Here is an 8300-nt window from a genome sequence, read left to right on the forward strand (position 1 = left end):
ATGTTTTAATTTTTTTCCTTACATAAACTCTAAAATTTTACATTTTGTTGTGATCTATTTACCTTTTTTTGTTTATGGCATGAAGGGAGAAAGAAAACTCAAAGTTTTGATTTAATAAATCGGGAAAAGGGGGAGGAGGGGGATTTTTAATTGAGTGTTGACTCCCAATAAGTAAGTTATTTCTTACAATAATATAGCCCGTTAGGAATGAAAAATCACTTTACAATCATCTATGATTGTTTGGTCAGCTTTTTTCAAACGGGCAAAAAAATGGCTTGTTTGACTCGGGTAAATATCCCACCGCACGGTCACTAGAGAATTTAATGAGCATATGTTATTCTCTTTAAAAGCTTTGGATCCATAGGTCATTTGCATCTTTAACATGTTTCAAGCTAGCATATCCATTTTTAAAACACGTGTAGAAGAAATCTCTTTCTTGTAAAATTCCAAGCTATTAGGGTCAGTGGAATTTCCCAAACTTGGATAACAAAATTTTTGGGTTAATTTTTGGTGTGTGAATAAATTTTCTTTACTTACATTTGTTATTTTTTAAAATTTTTCCATACATAAACTAAAAAATTTTCATTTTGCTGTGATCTATTTGCCTTTTTTTGTTTACGGATTGAAGGGAAAGAGAAAAATCAAAGTTTTGATATAAGGAAAAAGTGTACATTTAAAATGGAGACACACAATGCACAAATGTAGAGAGAGATAATTCCAAAGAGTGTCTGTAATTTTAGGGAATTTAAGCTCTTTTTAGGTTTTATATCTTAGTTTTTGCAATCGTCGGGAAAAGGGGGTGGTGGGGTGTTTTTAACTGAGTGTTGACTCCCAATCCGTAAGTCATTTCTTACAAAAATATAGCCAGTTACGGATGATAAATCACTTTACAATCATCTATGATTGTTAGGTAAGCTTTTTTTAAACGGCCAAAATAATGGCTAGTTTGATTCTGGTAAATATCCCACCGCACGTTCATTGAGAATTTAATGAGCGTTTGATATTCTCTTTAAAAGCTTAGGATCCACAGGTCATTTGTATCGTTAACATGTTTCAAGCATGCATATCCATTTTTAAAACATGTGCAGAAGAAATCTCTTTCTTGTAAAATTCCATGCAATTAGGGTTGAACTAGTGGAATTTCCCAAACTTGGAAAACAAAACTTTTGAGTTCATTTGTGGTGTGTGAATAAATTTTCTATGCTTACATTTGTTGTTGTTTTAATTTTTTTTCACACATAAACTCTAAAATTTTCATTTTGTTGTGATGTATTTGCTTTTTTTGGTTTACGGGATGAAGGGAGAACGAAAACTCAAAGTTTTGATTTAAGAAAAAAGTGTACATCTAAAATGGAGATGCACAATGCCAAATGTAGAGTGAGATAATTCCAAAGAGTGTTTGTAATTTTTAGGGTTTGTAAGATCTTTTTAGTTATTATATCTCAGGTTATGTAATCGTCAGGAAAACGGGGAGGCGGCGTATTTTTAACTGACTGTTGACTCCCGATCCGTATGTCATTTCTTACAAAAATATAGCCCGTTACTCATGATAAATCACATTACAATCATCTATGATTGTTAGGTCAGCTTTTTGCAAATGGGCAAAATAATGGTTTGTTTGACTCGCGTAAATATCTCGCCGCACGTTCACTTCAGAATTTAATGAGTGTTTGTTATTCTCATTAAAACCTTTGGATCCATAGGTCATTTGCATCTTTAACATGTTTCAAGCATGCATATCCATTTTTAAAACACGTGTAGAAGAATTCTCTTTCTTGTAAAATTTCAAGCTATTAGGGTTGAACAAGTGGAATTTCCCAAACTAGGATAACAAAAAATTTGTGTTCAATTGTGGTGTGTGAATAAATTTTCATTACTTACATTTGTTAATGTTTTAATTTTTTTCCATACATAAAATCTAAAATTTACATGTTGTTATGATCTATTTACATTTTTTTGTTTACGGCATGAAGGGAGAACGAAAATTCAAAGTTTTGATTTAATAAAAAAGTGTACATCTAAAATGGAGATGCACAATGCCCAAATGTAGAGAGATATAATTCCAAAGAGTGTCTGTGATTTTTAAGGATTGTGAGTTCTTTTCAGTTTTTAGTTCTCAGGTTTTGCAATCGTCGGGAAAAGGGGGAGACGGGGGATTTTTAATTGAGTGTTGAGTCCCAATCCGAAAGTCATTTCTTATAATAATATAGCCCATTACGCATGAAATATCACTTTAGAATCATCTATGATTGTTAGGTCAGCTTTTTTCAAACGGGCAAAATAATGGCTTGTTTGACTCTGGTAAATATCCACCGCACGTTCGCTAGAGAATATAATGAGCGTATGTTATTCTCTTTAAAAGCTTTGGATCCATAGGTGATTTGCATCTTTAACATGTTTCACGCTTGCATATCCATTTTTAAAACACGTGTAGATGAAATCGCTTTCTTGTAAAATTCCAAGATATTAGGGTTGAACTAGTGGAATTTTCCAAACTTGGATAACAAAATTTTTGTGTTAATTTTTGGTGTGTGAATAAATTTTATTTACTTACATTTTTTATTGTTTTAAATTTTTTCCATACATAAACTCAAAAATTTTCATTTTGCTGTGATCTATTTGCTTTTTTTTTGTTAACGGGATGAAGGGAGAGAGAAAACTCAAAGTTTTGATTTAAGGAAACAGTGTACATTTAAAATGGAGACGCAAAGTGCACAAATGTGGAGAGAGATAATTCCAAAGAGTGTTTGTAATGTTTAGGGAATTTAGGCTCTTTTTAACATGTTTCAAGCATCCATATCCATTTTTAAAACACTTGTAGAAGAATTCTCTTTCTTTTAAAATTTCAAGCTATTAGGGTTGAACTAGTGGAATTTCCCAAACTTGGATAGTAAAAATTTTGTGTTCAATTGTGGTGTGTGAATAAATTTTCATTACTTACATTTGTTAATGTTTTAATTTTTTTTCCATACATAAACTTTAAAATTTACATTTTGTTGTGACCTATTTACCTTTTTTTTTTTTACGGCATGAAGGGAGAATGAAAACTCAAAGTTTTGATTTAATAAAAATGTGTACATCTAAAATGGAGATGCACAATGCACAAATGTAGAGAGATATAATTCCAAAGAGTGCTTGTGATTTTTAAGGATTGTGAGCTCTTTTCATTTTTTAGTTCTCAGGTTTTGCAATCGTCAGGAAAAGGGGGAGGCGGCGGATTTTTAATTGAGTATTGACTTCCAATCCGTAAGTCATTTCTTACAATAATATAGCCCGTTACGAATGAAAAATCACTTTACAATAATCTATGATTGTTAGGTCAGCTTTTTCCAAACGGGCAAAATAATGGCTTGTTCGTCTCGAGTAAATATCCCACTGCACATTCACTTGAGAATTTAATGAGCGTACGTTATTCTCTTTAAAAGCTTTGGATCCATAGGTCATTTGCATCTTTAACATGTTTCAAGCTTGCATATCCATTTTTAAAACACGTGTAGAAGAAATCTCTTTCTTGTAAAATTCCAAGCTATTAGGGTTGAACTAGTGGAATTTCCCAAACTTGGATAGCAACAGTTTTGTGTTAATTTTTGGTGTGTGAATAAATTTTCTTTACTTACATTTGTTATTTAAATTTTTTCCATACATAAACTCAAAAATTTTCATTTTGTTGTGATCTATTTGCCTTTTTTTGTTTACGGAATGAAGGGAGAGAGAAAACTCAAAGTTTGATTTAAGAAAAAAGTGTACATTTAAAATGGAGACGCACAGGGCAAAATTGTAGAGAGAGATAATTCCAAAGAGTGTCTGTAATTTTTAGGGAATTCCAAAGTGTCTGTAATGTTTAGGGAATTTAAGCTCTTTTTACTTTTTATATCTCAGGTTTTGCAATCGTCGGGAAAAGGGGGAGGCGGGGTGTTTTGAACTGAGTGTTGACACCCAATCCGTAAGTCATTTCTTAAAAAAATATTACCCGTTACGGATGATAAATCACTTTACAATCATCTATGATTGTTAGGTCAGCTTTTTGTAAACGGGCAAAATAATGGCAAGTTTGATTCTGGTAAATATCCCACAGCACGTTCAATGAGAATTTAATGAGCGTTTTTTATTCTCTTTAAAAGCTTTGGATTCATAGGTCATTTGCATTTTTAACATGTTTCAAGCATGCATATCCATTTTTAAAACACTTGTAGAAGAATTCTCTTTCTTTTAAAATTTCAAGCTATTAGGGTTGAACTAGTGGAATTTCCCAAACTTCGATAATAAAAATTTTCTATTCAATTGTGGTGTGTGAATAAATTTTCATTACTTACATTTGTTAATGTTTTAATTTTTTTCCATACATAAACTCAAAAATTTACATTTTGTTGTTATCTATTTACCTTTTTTTGTTTACGGCATGAAGGGATATTGAAAACTCAAAGTTTTGATTTAATAAAAAAGCGTACATCTAAAATGGAGATGCACAATGCCCAAATGTAGAGAGATATAATTCCAAAGAGTGTCTGTGATTTTTAAGGATTGTGAGCTCTTTTCAATTTTTAGTTCTTAGGTTTTGCAATAGTCGGGAAAAGGGGGAGGCGGGGGATTTTTAATTGATTGTTGACTCCCAATCTGTAAGTCATTTCTTCAAATAATATAGCCCGTTACGAATGAAAAATCACCTTAGAATAATCTAAGATGGTTAGGTCAGCTTTTTTCAAACGGGCAAAATAATGGCTTGTTTGACTCTGGTAAATATCCCACCGCACGTTCACTAGAGAATTTAATGAGCGTATGTTATTCTCTTTAAAAGCTTAGGATCCATAGGTCACTTGCATCTTTAACATGTTTCAAGCTTGCATATCCATTTTTAAAACACGTGTAGAAGAAATCTCTTTTTTGTAGAATTCCAAGCTATTAGGGTTGAACTAGTGGAATTTCCCAAACTTGGATAACAAAATTTTTGTGTTAATTTTTGGTATGTGAATAAATTTTCTTTACTTACATTTTTTATTGTTTTAAATTTTTTCCAAACATAAACTCAAAAATTTTCATTTTGCTGTGATCTATTTGCCTTTTTTTGTTTACGGGATGAAGGGAGAGAGAAAACTCAAAGTTTTTATTTAAGAAAAAAGTGTAAATTTAAAATGGAGATGCACAGTGCACAAATGTAGAGAGAGAAAATTCCAAAGAGTGTCTTAATTTTTAGGGAATTTGAGCTCTTTTTAGTTTTTATATCTCAGGTTTTGCAATAATCGAGAAAAGGGGGAGGCGGGGTGTTCTTAACTGAGTGTTGACTCCCAATCCGTAAGCCATTTCTTACAAAAAAATAGCCCATTACGGATGATAAATCACTTTACAATCATCTATGATTGTTAGGTAAGCTTTTACTAAATGGGCAAAATAATGGCTGGTTCGATTCTGGTAAATATCCCACCCCACATTCGTTGAGAATTTAATGAGCGTTTGTTATTCTGTTTAAAAGCTTTGGATCCATAGGTCATTTGCATCTTTAACATGTTTCAAGCATGCATATCCATTTTTAAAACACGTGTAGAAGAAATCTCTTTCTTCTAAAATTCCATGCAATTAGGGTTGAACTAGTGGAATTTCCCAAACTTGGAAAACAAAAATTTTGTGTTCATTTGTGGTGTGTGAATAAATTTTCTATACTTACATTTTTTATTGTTTTAATTTTTTTTGACACATAAACTCTAAAATTTTCTTTTTTTTGTGATCTATTTGCCTTTTTTGGTTACAGGATGAAGGGAGAGCGAAAACTCAAAGTTTTGATTTAAGAAAAAAGTGTACATCTAAAATGAAGATGCACAATGCACAAATGTAGGGAGGGATAATTCCAAAGAGTTTTTGTAATTTTTAGGATTTGTAAGATCTTTTTAGTTTTTATATCTCAGGTTTTGCAATCGTCGGGAAAACGGGGAGGCGGGGTATTTTTGACTGACTGTTGACTCCCAATCCGTATGTCATTTCTTACAAAAATATAGTCTGTTACGAATTATAAATCACAATACAATCATCTATTATTGTTAGGTCAGCTTTTTGAAAATGGGCAAAATAATGGATTGTTTGACTCAGGTAAATATCGCACCGCACGTTCACTAGAGAATTTAATGAGCGTATGCCATTCTCTTTAAAAGCTTTGGATCCATAGGTCATTTGCATCTTTAACATGTTTCAAGCTTGCATATCCATTTTTAAAACACGTGTAGAGGAATTCTCTTTCTTCTAAAATTCCAAGCTATTAGGTTTGAACTAGTGGAATTTCCCAAACTTGGATAACAAAATTTTTGTGTTAATTTTTGGCGTGTGAATAAATTTTCTTTACTTACATTTGTTATTGTTTTAAATTTTTTCCATACATAAACTCAAAATTTTTCATTTTGCTGTGATCTTTTTGCCTTTTTTTTGTTTACGGGATGAAGGGAGAGAGAAAACTCAAAGTTTTGTTTTAAGAAAAAAGTGTACATTTAAAATGGAGACGCATAATGAACAAATGTAGGGAGAGATAATTCCAAAGAGTGTCAGTAATATTTAGGGAATTTAAGCTCTTTTTAGTTTTTATATCTCAGGTTTTGCAATCATCGGGAAAATGGGGAGGCGGGGTGTTTTTAACTGAGTGTTGACTCCCAATCCGTAAGTCATTTGTTACAAACATATAGCCCGTTACGGATGATAAATCACTTTACAACCATCTATGATTGTTACGTAAGCTTTTACTAAATGGGCAAAATAATGGCTAGTTTGATTCTGGTAAATATCCCACCACACGTTCATTGAGAATTTAATGAGCGTTTGTTATTCTCTTTAAAAGCTTTGGATCCATAGGTCATTTGCATCTTTAACATGTTTCAAGCTTGCATATCCATTTTTAAAACACGTGTAGAAGAAATCTCTTTCTTTTAAAATTCCAGGCAATTAGGGTTGAACTAGTGGAATTTCCCAAACTTGGAAAACAAAACTTCTGTGTTCATTTGTGGTGTGTGAATAAATTTTCTATACTTACATTTGTTATTGTTTTAATTTTTTTTCACACATAAACTCTAAAATTTTCATTTTGTTTTGATCTATTTGCCTTTTTTGGTTTATAGGATGAAGGGAGAGCGAAAACTCAAAGTTTTGATTCAAGAAAAAAGTGAACATCTAAAATGGATATGCACAATGCACAAATGTAGGGAGAGATAATTCCAAAGTGTATTTGTAATTTTTTGGGTTTGTAAGATCTTTTTAGTTTTTATATCTCAGGTTTTGCAATCGTCGGGAAAACGGGGAGGCGGGTATTTTTAACTGACTGTTGACTCCCAATCCGTATGTCATTTTTTACAAAAATATAGCCCGTTACTCATGATAAATCACATTACAATAATCTTTGATTGTTAGCTCAGCTTTTTGCAAACGGGCAAAATAATGGCTTGTTTAACTTGGGTAAATATCCCACTACACGTTCACTAGAGAATTTAATGAGCGTATGTTATTCTCTTTAAAAGTTTGGGATCCATAGGTCATTTTGCATCTTTAACATGTTTCAAACTTGCATATGCATTTTTAAAACACATGTAGAAGAAATCTCTTTTTTGTAAAATTCCAAGCTATTAGGGTTGAACTAGTGGAATTTCCCAAACTTGGATAACAAAGTTTTTGTGTTAATTTTCGGTGTGTGAATAAATTTTCTTTACTTACATATTTTATTGTTTTAAATTTTTTCCAAACATAAACTCAAAAATTTTCATTTTGCTGTGATCTATTTGCCTTTTTTTGTTTACGGGAAGAAGGGAGAGAGAAAACTCAAAGTTTTGATTTAAGAAAAAGTGTAAATTTAAAATGGAGACGCACAGTGCACAAATGTAGAGAGAGATAATTCCAAAGAGTGTCTTAATTTTTAGGGAATTTGAGCTCTTTTTAGTTTTTATATCTCAGGTTTTACAACCATCGAGAAAAGGGGGAGGCGAGGTGTTTTTAACTGAGTGTTGACTCCCAATCCGTAAGCCATTTCTTACAAAAATATAGCCCGTTACGGATGATAAATCACTTTACAATCATCTATGATTGTTAGGTAAACTTTTTGTAAATGGGCAAAATAATGGCTGGTTCGATTCTGGTAAATATCCCACCGCAGATTCATTGAAAATTTAATGAGCGTTTGTTATTCTCTTTAAAAACTTTGGATCCATAGGTCATTTGCATCTTTAACATGTTTCAAGCATGCATATCCAATTTTAAAGCACGTGTAGAAGAAATCTCTTTCTTCTAAAATTCCATGCAATTAGGGTTGAACTAGTGGAATTTCCCAAACTTGGAAA

Source organism: Aristolochia californica, unplaced genomic scaffold (assembly GCF_029961685.1).
Source record: "Aristolochia californica isolate CCGP_79_NKW_82.1479 unplaced genomic scaffold, dmAriCali1.0.hap1 SCAF_12, whole genome shotgun sequence".
Classification (NCBI taxonomy): Eukaryota; Viridiplantae; Streptophyta; class Magnoliopsida; order Piperales; family Aristolochiaceae; genus Aristolochia; species Aristolochia californica.